We start from the raw sequence: 16119 nt of genomic DNA, 5'->3' as shown, positions 1-16119 counted from the left end.
TCTTTGGGATTTTAGAAAAGGAAATGGTCTTTGAGGTAGTCTATTAAAAAAAAAAGTCCATGTTTATCATGAGATGTTCTCATTCCTGTCCTCAGCAATCTTCAGGCACATTCCTTTCTGGATGCAAACTGTTCTCCCAGCACTTCAGTAATCCTGTGCTTGCTCGCTTGCAGGCCAGTGAGTTGCACTGCCCCAGGATCACTCCTTGCCCATGCTGTTTTCTGCACAGTCGTGATTTTGCCTGCTGTTGCCTCTTGCTCCCTTCTGCCTGTGCTCTGCAGCATAGCCCAGGTTGTACTTCTGATGCGCAGGAATGCAAGCTGGCACCGCAGCCTTTCTGCCTGGCTCTGGCCTCTGCCAGTATTCCAGAGCTCCCAGAGCATGCCTGCCTGTGCATGTGGCTTCTGGCCTCTTTCCCCAGTCAGGGAGGACTTGCTGTGGCACTTAGAACGCATTTTGAAGATTATGTCAAAAATTTAGAGGAAAAAATCATACACAGAAGCAGTGCTTCTCCACACCGTGGCTTTTAGCCCGAGATTTTTTTTTTTTCCTTTTCATCCCATTAGTTGGTGCTATTTAATTCTTCATTGGGAGTCACTGCCCTTTCCAAACCTAGGATCATGGCTGGCTTTCAAATTAATTATTGCCTTCCCAACTGGGTTTAGCAGATGCACAAGACGGGAAGGCGGAGACCCTTGATACTGAAAGAGGTGGGGCACTCAGTGTATTTACTACCAGCTTCCTTCCCATCAGCTAGCCGGCATGCTAGGTAAAGTGTGAAGTTTAAAGGGTTTCCTTTCAGTCAAAGCTTTTTTATCTGCTATTTTAGGTGTGATTCAACTTTTGCCTCGATTTTTTATTTTTTTTTATTTTGTTTTGATTGGCATATTTTTAAACTTGCAAGGAGGCTTTCATCCCATTAATACTTCCACACCAGTCTGATGTGCTACAGTGTAAAAACATAGAAGATTAATCATTAAGCATCTGTGGAATATCCTTCCACAAAGTCGGTGTATCAGATAATAAACAATGCGAAGCACGTTTACATAGCCTTACTAGTTATGGTACATGTCAGTATAGTGTTTTTTAGCTCAGTATGCAATAATAGTCACATTAAGAACCACCGTTTAAAGTATACAGATTCATAGCTGAGCCAGAAGGGACCGTTATGCATTTCTAAAATAATTTGTTACTACCTGAGTTATAGTAGCCTTTAAGTTCAGTAAGGGTTTGAGCATGTTATGCTGAAAGATTTCTTCTCTCCATGTAAAGACTTAAGTGATGAAGGGGATAGAAGGCCTCTACGTAAGTTGTTTCAATGCTTAATTATCCTCCCTATTTGCTGCTTTTTTTTTTTAAGTGCCCTATTTATAGTTTGAATTTGTCAATCTTCATTTTCAAACTATTAGATCTCATTATCGCCTTTCCTGCTAAATACTGTCAAAAGACTACTCTTGATATAGGTGCTTTTAGATAAAGTCACTTCTTAACCTTTTCTTGGCTAAACTGGATAGGAAGAGAGGTTCTCAAAGCTGTCAATCTTTCTGTACTGCTTCTAGATTTCAAATTATTTTTGTATCATCTCTTGTGAACTGTTTCTCATCTAAGACATCCTTCTTAAAATGAGGACATCAGAGCTCAAGATCATATTCCAGGAGCAGTCTTCCTAATACCAGGTATAGAAAAAGCTAAGTACCATTTGGATTTGGGGTCATGAGGTTCAAGAGGTATTAACATGGGATTTTGCAAATCGTGCATGTACCCCTCTCACTTTTTAGAGATGTCTGAGGCACAGATTTGGACCCAGATCTGAACTACCTTAAAAGGGAAAGTAGCCATGTTCTAGTTCAGACTGTGCTACTATGTATGAAGACTAGATCTAGATCCAAAGTCTGAGGGTTTTTTAAATCTGAGTTTTTGTTTGGTTCCATTCTTATTATTGTTTTTGTTGATTAGGTAAAGCATTATATAAAGATTAAGAATTTCCTTTAACCCTCACTCCAATGCAACAGGGAAATCTGGTAAGTGTCTGCAGCCATGCACAGAACTGGTAGTTGGAGAGGACTCCCCTCATTCTCTATTTTCATGAAATTCTGATGACATTTACCAAACCAAAGGCAAGAGTTCACTGTCCTAAACTGTACATTTTCATTTCTGCCAATTTGCGAATTCAAGAGCTGTGCTACAAGTGCAACTGTGAAAGTAACAGTTTGCCCAAGCACTGATTTTCACCTTCAGTGGCAATGTAGGAGGAGAAGAACAAGAGAGAAATGTTTCAGATGGACCATGAAATGCACTCGATAGATTCGGACTGTGTTCTGTACCTTCCTATTAGAAATTTCACTTTTGCTAATGTTTAAGAGCACTTTAAAGGTGCTAATAGCCAATAGTATCTGGACAATTAGTAGAACAATTTCTTTTGGTTCTATGAATTATTCCTCACTGTTTGGTGAGCACATGGTTCTTAGCTATGCTGGCCTGACTTGATCCAGAGACTGGAGAAAAGAGAAATGAAAAGTTTGGAAGAGTGGGATGCATATCCCTCTTAGCTGCAAGCATACAAAGCACTTCTCCTTTCTCTTTGGTCAACACAGATTGAAGTCTACAGAGAAACCCCTTATCCTGGGGTTGATGTGAAAAGTTTTTTCCATTCTTACACCTCCTTTTCTTTTTTAACTAGCAAGTTTCTTCCCAGCTACTACTCCTGTAGTATAGAACTGCAGTGTAATCAGCTGTATTATTTATAAAGCTGTGGAATAGTGAGAATGATTTTCTGATAGTGCAACATTTTCTCTGGTATTGTACTTCTCTGTAAGAGATTTTTGACCCATACTTATAAACATAGACATTTGCCTAACATCCACTTCTTATTTATTAAATAAGTATTGGGAGCGTTGTAAATAAACTGTTAGTGGGGAGCTGGAGACTGTTTTCCTCTATTTTAAGTATGTAGTCAGAATGTACAGTCATCTCCAGTTTGCTCTTTGTCCCTGGTGTGTGTGCTGTGGTAACTTTGCAGCAAATCTAATCTCTACCAGACTGCACTGAAGTCAGGTAGAGAGAACATTTGGAAAATGGAGATGTTTACCAAGAACTCCAGAGAAGCAAGTTCAGTTCTCATACAAGGCTCTGCCCTTGGTGTCTTCTGTGACCTTGGGCATCTTGATTTAGCTTCCTTACTCTAAAATGAAAAAACGGTGATTGCATAGATTTTTTTTAGAAGTTGTGAAGATTAATAAAGTGTCTGCCCAGATACTGTGATAATGGAGAATGCTGAGATAGATGGAAGCTGTGAAACTATTTGCATACCCCTTAACTCCAAGGAAGCTTACTTCATATTACAATTGAGAAAAAGTTTTCTCTCTTTTTTTTAACAGATTTTAATACAAAAACAAACAAAAACCTTTTTTATCTGGTTCAATGCTATTAGTTACTCTTTTTCTGCTATGGCCAATACCTTGGGGTAAAAAACTCTTGGAGCAGAATAGAGGGAACTCCATTTAAGTTATGGATATGTCTTAATATGCAATAAGTCAGAGAGAAAACAACCTTTTTTCCTTTTTTTTTAATATACAGAATAAAAATAAGGTGTTTTGCCTTCTCTTCTAGAACAGCAACTGTAATTATGTGCTTAAAGGCTTCATGATTATTTTTTTTATGTTCAGAGAGAACATAAAACTTCTTTAAGAAGAGAGACAGAAATATCAATGCTGAAAAAGGACTTGTTGCATGCTCTGATCTGTGTCTTTGCCTGTAAAGCAGCGTTCCCCCTTACACATTTCTGTCAATTTGTACGGTCTGATTTTTATCTCTGAAGGGCGCCTTCCTTTGGGAACGCATGTGTTTGTTTAAGGAGATGGACATTATCTCACAGGCAAAGATTTCAGTGTTCTCTATTGATACAAGCGTGAACAAGAGTTCATTTCTTCCTCTGCACTAATTACTCTTCTTTCTTTAGTGTTGGCATCCTTTATATGCCTGCAACCCATTGTCATAGCAAGGCACGTTGCACATTCTTTTCTGTACGCACATACCAATTATTCTTGGCAGCAACTAACTTTTATTGCTCTTGCCTTTCTTTGAACTCCTGACAGCCTGCACTGATATTCAGAGTGAAAAGGCACCCCCAGAGGTCACAGTACATGCATCACCTCAAAAGGGAGAACTTTTACATAGGGAATGTGGTGTTTGTCATCATGTTGACTTCACTCACTTTTTAGGATGGGGGCTTGGGAGGCGGAGGAAGATGGGAACCTGTTTGTAAAATTCTTTGAGAACTCCTTGTTTCAAATGCAAGCTTGGGTTCTGGTCTTTGGTTTTCCAGTCTGGGATATGTTCCAGGCTACAGATGATTTTGATGAACTTCAGAGCATATAGTTCTGGTCATATACAGCTAGTCTGATCATATTTTTTATCTTAACATCTTTGTGTCCCTTGTATCTACTGTCTGTTCTACTGCCTTCATTGAGGAGGACAGAAAGGAAATCTGTTTAATTTTCTGACATGATTGTATTAAGGACTTTAACTTTTAAGTGAGTACTTCATAGGAATCTTCCTGCATGCCTTTTTTTATTGGTATTTGAAACTCTAATTCAGTGGAGAACAGTCTCGTGACTCTGTGCTGGTTGTACATCTTCGTGGCCCTAGCTGTACCACATTCTGCAAAAAGGCCCTCTTTGTCATGGTTAAGTCAGGACATGAGTTAGAAGGGCAGGCCAAGCAGTTGAAGGGCTTTCAGTTGGTGGGTACTTTAACCTAAGGCATTTATCAGACCCAAAATTAATTTAAAGAAAGCAAGCAAGAGTTTCTTTTTCCTGATCATACATTGGTGTTTAGATGCGTCATTTGTGTTTTAAGGGCACCAGTTTTCTTTTTTTAAGGGAATGCAGGAAACAATAAAGGAGGAGGAAACAGCAACACTGTCAGGGTTGCCAAGGATCCATTTTTTCTGTGTAGTGTCTATTAATTATGCTACTCCTTTTATTAATCCTTTGGCACCTGTTAATTATTCTGCAGTTTTGGCTAGCAGCTGGAACAGCCACTTCGAAGTATTAAGCATATTGTTATTTAGTTACTAGAATATTCAGTGCGTTGAACTGAAAGTATGTAGTGAGACGGGAAAAAAAGCCCTTCACCCTAAGCCACATTTAGAGCAGCAAGCAATAAAAATATTTGCTTTGGAAGGATCTTTGTGGAACAAAACTAACTGACGCACATTCAGGGAAAATAAAATAAAAGCTTCATAAGACAAAGGGACTGTGCGAGGTGGCCAGAATGTCAAATTAATGACTCTGAGACTAATCCTGGTCCCACTGAAATGAGTGCTATGATTCCCACTGAATCTAACAGGATCTGAACTGGCCTCTTTCTGAGATGATTGGCTTTTTCCATACCCCTTTTTGCTCTTCTCTCACAATATGGCCACTTAAGCCTCATTCCTCCCTCTTGCTGTCCTTTATAGGCTCGCCTCTCCCCCTCATCTCCTTTCTATGTTTTGTTTTATTCTCTCTCTGGATAGCTTGTACTTTTCTAAGAAATCCCAATCCACTCAAAAAACAAACAAACAAAAACACACAAATAAAAAAACCACACAAATAATAATAATTAAAAAAAAAAAAAAAAAACAGAATAATTGCACTGTTCACTACCACCTTGCTGTTTGGAATGTTTGATCTCTCTGCTGTTGCATCTTCTTCCACTGTGGGCTTTTCTTGCACATTTATATTGTGAGCTACTAAGGGCAGGGTCTATCTGTTTACACTGTTTAGCAGTGCCTCCCTTAGTAGATCATAATTTTTTTGTGGTCTTAAGGCACAATTTATAACTCATAATAATCTATTGACAGGCTGGCTGGACTGCGGAAATGCTAGCTAGCCGTCCTTTCAGCCTCAGTGACCATTATTTTGGTCAGCCCTAGTGAAGTGACTGGGCCTGGCTCCTTCATGACTGTGAATTACATCTAGTTGTTAGGATGAAAAGCATGAACAAGGGAGAGTATTGTTTGATAGCTGGCTGAATATAAGCCAGCAGTGTGCTCAGGTGGCCGAGAAGGCCAACAGCATCCTGGCTTGTATAAGAAGCAGTGTGGCCAGCAGGGCTAGGGAAGTGATTGTCCCCTTGTACTCGGCTCTGGTGAGGCTGCACCTCGAGTACTGCGTTCAGTTTTGGGCCCCTCGCTACAAGAGGGACATGGACGTGCTCGAGAGAGTCCAGAGAAGGGCAACGAAGCTGGTGAGGGGTCTGGAGAACAAGTCTTAACGAGGAGCAGCTGAGGGAGCTGGGATTGTTCAGCCTGGAGAAGAGGAGGCTCAGGGGCGACCTTATCGCTCTCTATAAGTACCTTAAAGGAGGCTGTAGCGAGGTGGGGGTTGGTCTGTTCTCCCATGTGCCTGGTGACAGGACGAGGGGGAATGGGCTAAAGTTGTGCCAGGGGTGGTTTAGGTTGGATATTAGGAGGAACTTCTTTACTGAAAGGGTTGTTAGGCATTGGAATAGGCTGCCCAGGGAGGTGGTTGAGTCACCATCCCTGGAGGTCTTTAAAAGACGTTTAGATGTAGCCCTTAGTGATATGGTTTAGTGGAGGACTTGTTAGTGTTAGGTCAGAGGTTGGACTAGGTGGTCTTGGGGGTCTCATCCAACCTAGATGATTCTGTGATTCTGAGAGGTCAGTTATACCTGTCTCTTGCCTAAAAGGCCAGTTTCCCCAGTGGCTTATCTGAATTTAACTCATCTACAGATTTTCTCTAATATCAGGGACCACTGTCTGTATTTTTGCTTGCTTCAGATCGTGCCACAAAAGCAAAGGATGTATGCTAAAGCTTAGCAAAATGTAGTTTATCGATATGGCAGGCCTTTGACCTCTTGGGTGTGTTATAAAGCACAGCCTGCCTCCTGGGTGTTTCTTACAGTGAATCTCCAGCCAGCTTTGAAGCAATCATACAGGCTGGTAATTTGGATGGGTGGGAAGCCCAGTCTCAGATTCATTCTGGCACCATGTCTGAACACAGTACAGATGCAGCCACTCTTCTTGAAAGAACTTGATCCAGAATATGCTGGATTGGGAGGGCTAAACCCTCATCACTGATCCAGCTGTGAAAACCGTGACCTTTGCATCAGGAAAATCCTGGTTTACATTTTTCTGACGTGGTCTTTTTTCATCACCTCTGGGAAACTGAGCCCTTTGTCACAAGGTTTACAGCGGGGTGACTCGGGGACCATTTAGGTGTCACGCCTGATACAAACAGCAGGCGAGTTGAACCCTAAATCTCCTTACCGCTGCCTAGTTACTGTTGGCAGAGGCATCCAGATCAAGTGTGAAAAGTGTCCTAGAGGGACAGTGCTGTGAGTTGGCTTCTGCTTCTTGAGAGAGTATTTTGGACTTGAGTGTTGTTTTGTTTGTTTGTTAATTTATATATGCATTTATGTATACACGTATTTTTGTGTGTGTGTGTGTATCATATTGTATACACACACACACACATGCATGTATATACGCAGACGAAGTTAGTGCAGTGTTTTCCTGCAGTGACAATCCCAGTCAAAGTGTGTGGAAGGATAGGATCCTTCCTATCCTAGAGGGAACTTGTAAAGCAGCCCCAAGGTGGGAGGGTGAGACCCATGCTTTGGGGCATATACAGGTTGTGGTGTGGGATTCCCAGTGGTACTAAGCCAGTCTGTTATACTCCTTCAAATCTTCACTCCAGGGTTTTAAGTCTTCAAAACACAGACTCACCTCTGCTCAGAGGGGAAAGGGAGCATTGTCCCTTTAATGTGGGATTCAAGCCGATCCCTAGTGGAATTCCCCTGGAAAGTGTGGGGAGGAATAAGAATCAAAAGCAGCAGGACATTTATGGTATTGCTGTGTTTGAAGCATTTTTAGCTTTGTCTTAAAGGGATGCTGTCAAGATCACTGAATCTAAAATTAGATTGCTTTTTCTTTTTCCATCCCAAATGTGTCTATTTATTTTTTTCGTTTGTGTTATGTTACAAATGCTTCTACGTTAATCTTTTTAAGAACTAAAATTAATGTAAAGAGCCCGATACTTATAATAATGCTGCAGTTAAAGAAGACACAGAAGACAGACTGTGTGTAAGTCATGACTAGAAACTCCACAATAACAAACCGTTTTGTGTCGAGCACCTTGCAACAAAAAACAGAAGTGTGGTTAAAAAAAAAAACAACAAAAAAAACCCAAAAACACACAACTTCAGAAGCAACAGGCCATGCATGCTATGTCCAGTCCTGTAATAATAAAACAGGGCTGAGCCTCTGAACATTGGAAGAGAACACCACTGTCCAGCATTAGAGGGGCTCATCGTTTGTGAGGAGAAACCTACTACAGATTCAAGGCACTTGGGATTAATGTAATGAGATGTGTGTGTACGCGCGCACACACACACCAATTATTTGATGTCCTTTTTATTGCATTGGATTTCCTTCTGCACTACTTGTATGTCTTCTTTCCCCTGTGCTGGCACTCCTTCTTGATACTTAACAAGTACAGCCTGATAGAATCTCCATTAAATGCTTGATTTACAACTCCTCATTTTACTGCTGGAGCAGAAGGACTCAGTGATTTGTATGTTCATTGAAGAAGTCTTTTGTAAGATGGTTCTATCCAGATTTGGAGGCCCAGCCACCAACACCTTAGTTAAGAATCTCTTCTCAAATCACTTTCCAGATGTATTTGGAGGGGGAAAGCACTTGTGAGTCAGCCAGTCCTCTGCTGTGGATGCTTGTGCACTGTCTGCCTTTTGTGGAATGAATATGTTTACACAAGAAGTGAACATATTTGTTCAAACTTTGTTTTGTACAGGACTAGCATGCTACTATTATTGTACCAGTGATCTTTGTTCAAGATCTGTGGAGTTGTTTATATATTTAGTAGGAATACAATTAGTGATGCTGGGAGTTGATGAACAGTGACCACTGATGGGCTTTCTATGGTCAAAGAACTGGGATGTTTGCTCAGCTCCAAATCTTTGCTTATAGATCTTTACTCATAAAAATCATACCCTGGGAATAGCCTTGGGCAACCTGCTTTATTTATTACATATGCCTGTGTGATTTTGATCTTTGTATACTTCTATATCCCACTGAGTGAAAGTGTCTGTTCTCCACTGACAGCAGGGTCAAGTAACTCTACAGCAATTATACAGATCAGAAAATGAAACTGTCAAATTAAGCTGTGACAAGTTAAAATTAAGTTAATATCTCCAGTGATTCACCAGCTGTCCTTCCTGCCTTCAGAGGCACAGGTGTAGTGTGGTATGTGTTCAGTGGAGAGACGGGATGAGGGACTCCTCCTATGGCAAAGTGCTCTTTCAGGTCTATAGAAGCATTTTTTAATGTTCTCCTCAGGTGTCTTGAAGCTTCTTGACAGAACAGACCTCCCAAATGGGCAGTGACCGGGTCAGAGCACTAACTTTTTTTATTTTCAACCCACCAGCAGGAAAAAATAAAAAGAAGAATATTTTTGAAGGGAAATTTCCTTTTTGGGTTTTTGTATCTCTGAAAGAATTTCCGATGTAGGCAGACAGTAATTCCCAGCTACATGCTTCCTGATAAGGAAACAGCTCCAATAAATGCAGCTATAAATAGCTACCTTTTTATTTTTTAAAATGTAGAGAGACTTGTTCAGCCTTTCTTTCAAACTGATGAAAGAATGGGACAGTATAGGATTGGAGTCTTAGATTTGGCACTCACTGGATCTCCAGATCCACAGATTAAGTTTTTAATCTGTATTTATACAACTAATTACATTACATAAAGTTTAGTTGTCTGTTTATTTCTGCTTGTCTTTCTCATGCCATTGTAAAGGAAAAAAATGCTACTTTTCTATATGGTTAACATAAATTGCCTTTAGCCTTCCTCATGAGAAAAAAAATATTACTTGCCTTAAGCAGAATTCACAATGGTTTTGCTATAAGTCTGCTTTTTATTGGTTCTCTTTCTATATATAGTTTGTTAAGGTGACTTGTAATCTCAGGATAGGTAGCATGGTCTTTATCTACACTTCTTTTTAACTACTTTTTCTTTTTTTTTTAGTATTTTCTGTGGATGTGCTGTAACACATTCATAGTAAGGCATAGATTTCCCTTTTTCTAAAAGTAACTTGTTGGGATAAATTTGTGCTGTTAGTGTATAAGCCTTGCAAATTTTCTGTATTATCTCCCTTTTTTTTATGGTTCTTTTTCATGTATTTTTAATGTTGCAGCTTTTGGTTTTGGACTCTAGCTAAAATTTTCCCTTGCTAGTCCTGTTTTTCTTTGTTCCTTTAAATAGTTCTTTTAGCAGTGCCAAACACACAATACCTTCAGAAAAGCAAATAATTGTTTACCCACACAAAATTTTATAGAGATGAGTTAATCTGGTGCAAGCAGTAGAGTGAAAACTTCTTTACAGGTTAGATTTCAGGCCAGCTGTACCCGTTGTTCAGATTGCAATTGAAAATGTATACGTGTCCACCAGCATGATTGTTTTATGGAGGATGAGTCCATGCCATAAATCACCCTCATCAACAGGTAGGCCTTAGTGCTGGTTTCAATCCTTGCATCTGCCCATGGGCTGAAGCGTCTCATGTGGCTGCTGATGGGTGGGTGGCCATCTCCAGCAGCATCCTGCAGTGTGTCTGAGGACATGCAGCTTTACAGGTGGTGTTGGTGGCTGTGTCCTCTTTTCTCCCTGGTTTCTGTCTCAACTCTCCTCTTGGTTTTCTGAGGGGGAGCACAGGTTCCTCCATGGTCAAAGCAACTGGATGGGTGTGACTTTCTTGCCAATGGCAGTTACCTGAGAGATGTGTCCCAGCATGGCAGGGACTGGGTCAACTCATCTCTGTTTTCCTCCTCCCACCCCTTTCTTCTTCCAGCAGTTTTGCAGGATCTTATGACTTGTGGCCAAATCTTACCCACGAGGGTACTCAGCTGCCATGGGCCCTTCCTCTTGGCCTGCTGGTTGTCCTCAGAGCTGGCCTGGATCCCATCAGATTGCACAAGGGTGCAGCTGGTGGAAGATCCCTCCTTGCCCCTGCTGTGTGTTACCTGCTAAAGTGCCACTGCAGGGCTTGCAAGCAACTTGCACAGCCTCCTGAGCACATCGTTTGTAATCTGCTCTCCTTGGAGAGTACTTGAAATGTCATTACCTTCTCCCTCCTGTGCGCTGGGGCTGCACCCAAAAGGTTGATCTGTGTGTGCAGGTCTTGCCGCACCTCCTCAACAGGCCTGTGGAACATGCACAATTAATATGGTATTAATTAATTATGGGGAGAAGTCACTGCTGGCACAAGAACCAAAGCTTCCAGCTTATACAGTGAATGCTTTGATGCTGAGCTTTAAAGAACATTTCCACCAACTCAAGCCAACAGAGAGATGCTGTGATATTTAAGCCCTCCCTCCTTACAGACTCTAGAGCTCAAAGTCCTGCTGCCCTGGGCTCTGATATCAATAATAGTGATAAAGAAAGGTTCAGGAAGCACAACTGTGGATCTACTCTCCTGAGTAAAAATGCACAAGTACTAGATGAAAACATTGGTACTGAACCAGAAAGGGTTTGTCAAGCCAGCCTAATAGATATTTGCAGGGTGAAAAAAAGTGTGTGACCTTCTGGATCCACTTGTCAATAGGAGTTGTCTTTGCCTTAGCAGCTGCTGTGGCTTTATTCAGAATGTTTGTGTAGAAGTAAACGTGGAGTTTTGTGCTGTGCTTCTACTTTGAACGGTGGTTGGGGGAAGAGAGGAAGGAACAACTGTGCCACTTTTGTCTTATGCAATTCTGAGAATTTCTCCCTTTCCACTTCCTCCTTCTCGGTAGTGCAGAAGGAATTAGCCCTGGTCCCTGCTGGTCCACAAACCAGTTACTCATTTCAGTTCTGCCACTTGTGTGTGTCCTTGTGTACTTCCTAGTGGGGGAAATCTCCCTTTATGTATACAAGTTCCTCCTTCCTAGTCTCTCTTCCGTTCTGATTTCTTCCAAGCAATCTGTCTCCTTCAGTTTTTAACCTCCTTGTTGGCTTTCACTTCCTCTCTGTGCTTTAGTGAAGGCTTTTTGTCAGAAAAACACAGATACTTCTTTGTTCCCTCTTTTTTTTTTTTCCTGTGTCATACTTCTTTGTATATTGCTTCCTTGGAAACTTCTTTAGTCCTATTACCTCTGGGCTTTTAGCTGCATTACTATGGGTAGTCATTACTGTGTTGCTGGGTGTGTAATTGTTTAAGGCACCTTGATCTTCTTACTAGAGGTATTTTTTTTTTTTTTACTGCTCTTTAAATACTAATAAGCACTGGTGACAAATACCATTGTTAAATACATTGAGCTTGTTTCATCACTGCTCTGCAACTTGCTTGGTGGTTTTCACCTGTTGAAAGGGAGCATAGCCAGATCACAGGAGTTGTTCTCTACTTCCATGTTGTATCGTTCTCACAGATGCAATGCACAGTGTGCGGTGGCAGCAAATGGGTCACGTACAGTAGAAGTTCAAGATTTGGTTCAGAATCAGAGCCTTGGAGCTCAGCAGAATGCAAATAAGGGATAGCACTCAATGTCTGTAAGAGATGGAACATTTACAGTCCTCATCTACTTTTAAACCCTCTCTCAATTTTAAAATCAGAATGAAAAACAAGCAGAGGGACTGAGGGTGACAGCAAGAGTAGCCGTATTTGTGGTGGGCAGACCTGAAGCAGCTGGGCTGGTAAAGAGTCAATGTTTGCTGTTAGCCTCCTACCACGGCATTATCGGCATGTGCAGTAATGATGGCTGAATCTCAAAGTTTGGTGTCTGATTCGGTTCAACAGAATGCCCAGAGGTAAATCCAAACATCTCTCTCTCAAATCGGTTGGATATTTAGTATTGTGGTGAGTCCTCCGTAACTGTGATTTTCTTGTGTGACTTCTGGGAGAATCCAGCGTGACCATGAAAGCACTGCTTCCCACCCTGGGCCTTTCTGGTGCTCCGCTGTTTGCAGTGAGAACATGTATGCACAAAAAAAAATTCAACCCAGAGAAGAGTTAGCAGTCAAAATTTGTCAAAGCTGAGAAGCTTCAATTTTATTTTTTTTATTTTTTACTTTGACACATCGTGTGTATGTACATGTTTGAAATACTTAGATCTGATGGAGAAGAGGCTAGCTCAAGAACTTAGGTTTCATACACAGATTCTATTACTCTTCATTTTTCCCTTGAAACTTACTAACACAGCATGTTACAACCACCCCTTTTAGGCAAAGTTGTAAAATTATTGCTTATGATCAGAAAAAATGGACACAAAAATGGTGGACAGCACCTCTTGTGCTACGTGCTCTCCCCAGTAGGCTCACAGTGCTGTCCTCCCCATATCTCAGCTGCATGAAGCAGGTTCTGGAGAGTTAGCCTGTGTTTGAAAGTAGAGGCCCAGGTGAAATGATCTTTCAATCTGTTTTTATGAGATCAGATGCACAGAGTTGGCAGTATTGCATATGGTTTGAAATCTGTTAGATTAGAGTTACAGGTGCAACCCAGTCAGCTGCATGTAGTACTTTCTTACTGAATGCACTCCATCGGCCACTTCCTAAAGACTGCTAATGTGAAGACTAATTCACAAACAGTCTTGTCACCACTTTGGAAACTGAAATAATCAAACTGGCATCGCTAGTCGGTCGAGGGAAGTGATTGTCCTGCTCTACTCTGCGCTGGTGCAGCCTCACCTCGAGTACTGTGTGCAGTTCTGGGCACCACAGTGCAAAAAGGATGTAAAACTGTTGGAGAGTGTCCAGAGGAGGGCTATAAAGATGGTGAAGGGACTAGAGGGGAAGACGTATGAGGAGCGGCTGAGGTCACTTGGCCTGTTCAGCCTGGAAAAGAGGAGGCTGAGGGGGGACCTCATTGCGGTCTACAGCTTCCTCACGAGAGGGAGTGGAGGGGCAGGTGCCGATCTATTCTCTTTAGTCACCAGTGAGAGGACCTGTGGAAATGGTGTCAAGCTGAGGCGGGGGAGGTTCAGGCTAGACATCAGGAAGAGGTTCTTCACCGAGAGGGTTGTCACGCACTGGAACAGGCTCCCCCGGGAAAGTAGTCACTGCACCAAGCCTGTTGGAGTTCAAGAAGCGTTTGGACTGTGCACTTAGTCACATGGTCTGAATTTTAGGGTAGACCTGTGTGAGTTGGACTTGATGATCCTTGTGAGTCCCTTCCAACTCGAGATATTCTATGATTCTACGAAAGTAAATAAAGGTAGTTTACGTTGATAGTTTTATTCTGAAATTACACGGTCCCCACTCTGAAGCATTTTTACAACAATTGTAAGTTGATGTAACATCAAAAATGCAAAGTCTGTAAAAATACAGTTAAAGTGGTACAAAACCTGTCTCTTAACCAGCTCTAAATTGCATGTACACTTTTTATAATTTGCATCTGAGGAGAACTGCACTTTAATAGATCCTGACAACTGGAAGAGCATGGACATCATCGTTTTCTGTATGAATAAAAGGCCTAGCATGTCTTTACCGCTTGAAGTTATGGTCATCTGCTAAATTAACTGCTCCAAGTGTCGCTCAGAATAGGGATGACAGTAAATTATTCTTATTTTAATAATAGTTCCTCATTTCTTCTTGAGAGACAGTAGCTCAGCTCCTGGTGTTTGTATGGGACCACAGTACAGGGAAATCTCACCCAGAAAGATGTTGGGGCTGTTCAGTAGAAAACAGTTAAGAATGTGAGTAGCTTATGACATTTTGAATGGAGGTTTACTTTATAACCTGTGAATGTCCCTTGAGTGCAAAGTGAAGCAAAGATATTTGTCAAAAATCAATCACCAGTTTGTTGAGCAACTCTGCATCAATTCCATGATTTTGCACCAAAATTGCTAGGAAGTAGAAGTTCCTTATTGAGTCTCGTGAACTTCTAGAGAGTTTTTTTTAATACCTTGTGTTTGTTCAAACTCAGTCCCACTTAGTCTGTGGTCTTATCCACAGTGTCGTTTTTGCTGTGATAAGGAACCTAACCACAACTCTCTGCTTCCCCAGTTTTCTGCTTCCCAAGAGACTAAAGACAACGATAGGATTTTGCAGTCTGAGGATAAGATAGTTTCCTAAGTGAATGGGTTGACACGGAGAAAGAACGTTAGTTACCATGTGGCTATGAAATCACACTTGCTATAAGAAGGTGAAGAGGTATTCAAAGTTCTTTCCAGAACAACAAATCCAGAGAACTGAAGTAAGTTATTGGGCAGCATACATAAAAGATACATGAATAAGGATGCATCACTATATGGAGGAAATTGTTGCAAGAAGATATTTAGGGGGCTGAAAGTGTAATTGGATCTAAGAAGAACAAAATAAACCTGTGAAGGGGTAGGTCACTTGGTCAGTATATTCTACACTATGTATACATATTTTATACTTTATATTTTATTTATGTTTATACTATTCAGACAATGCTCTGGTTGCAACCACAGCTCATGAGGTCCTTAAAGCATGGATTACCAGAGACTGAGATAAGCAATGTGTTATAGAAGAGATTACTTAATGCTTCCTTACTCCCTGTACTTTCTGCTTATGCAACCACTCCCAAAGACATTTGGCTAGATGGGCCAGCGGTCTTTTCTAGTGTGGCAGTTTTTAAATTTTACCCCATCTCATAACCTTCTCCAGTGGCTTGACAGTAGTGTGGATGCCATCCAAGTAAATAAGTATTCAGTATGCATCTGCTATGCCAAAGGGCTCTTTTAGGTGATAACTAACTCATCAGCTAGTGGTTGTGGATAAAAGTGGGGGGATTTGCCTTTAAACAATTCTGACAAAAGTCTCTTTACACAACAGCTGACTGAATCACTGAATGTAATGCCAAGGGCAGTGATAGAAAAAAAAAAAAGTCATGTAAATTAGCTGGCGAGGGAACAGGGCAAAGCTATCTGGTGAAGGAGGGAATGAGAGAGGAGGGCAGGCAGCTGCCTGCTGGAGCTTTGGGTTCAAGGACCAGATCTCCCATCAAGTGTTGGAAAAACAAATTTTAAAGTAGAGAGTGAGGGGAAAGGCTGAGAGTATTTCTTCGTAGTGTATAGGCCTCCAGTGGACTGTAATCACCCCCTTAGGTGGTTCTGTCATCCCTAGCACTTGTTTCTCCCACATGCTCTCAGAGGGTTGCTTTCATT

General features: G+C 41.3%; 1 protein-coding gene across 4 annotated transcripts in view; it reads left to right on the top strand.

The window, feature by feature from the left end:
- Positions 1–16119, top strand: part of ETV6 (ETS variant transcription factor 6) — a 146106-nt gene that overhangs the window by 48704 nt on the left and 81283 nt on the right. The window lies entirely within an intron of this gene.

The sequence above is a fragment of the Anser cygnoides genome, chromosome 1 (assembly GCF_040182565.1).
Source record: "Anser cygnoides isolate HZ-2024a breed goose chromosome 1, Taihu_goose_T2T_genome, whole genome shotgun sequence".
NCBI classification, from domain to species: Eukaryota; Metazoa; Chordata; class Aves; order Anseriformes; family Anatidae; genus Anser; species Anser cygnoides.
Note: the sequence above shows the minus strand (reverse complement) of the source record. Positions and strands in the feature narration are given on the sequence as shown.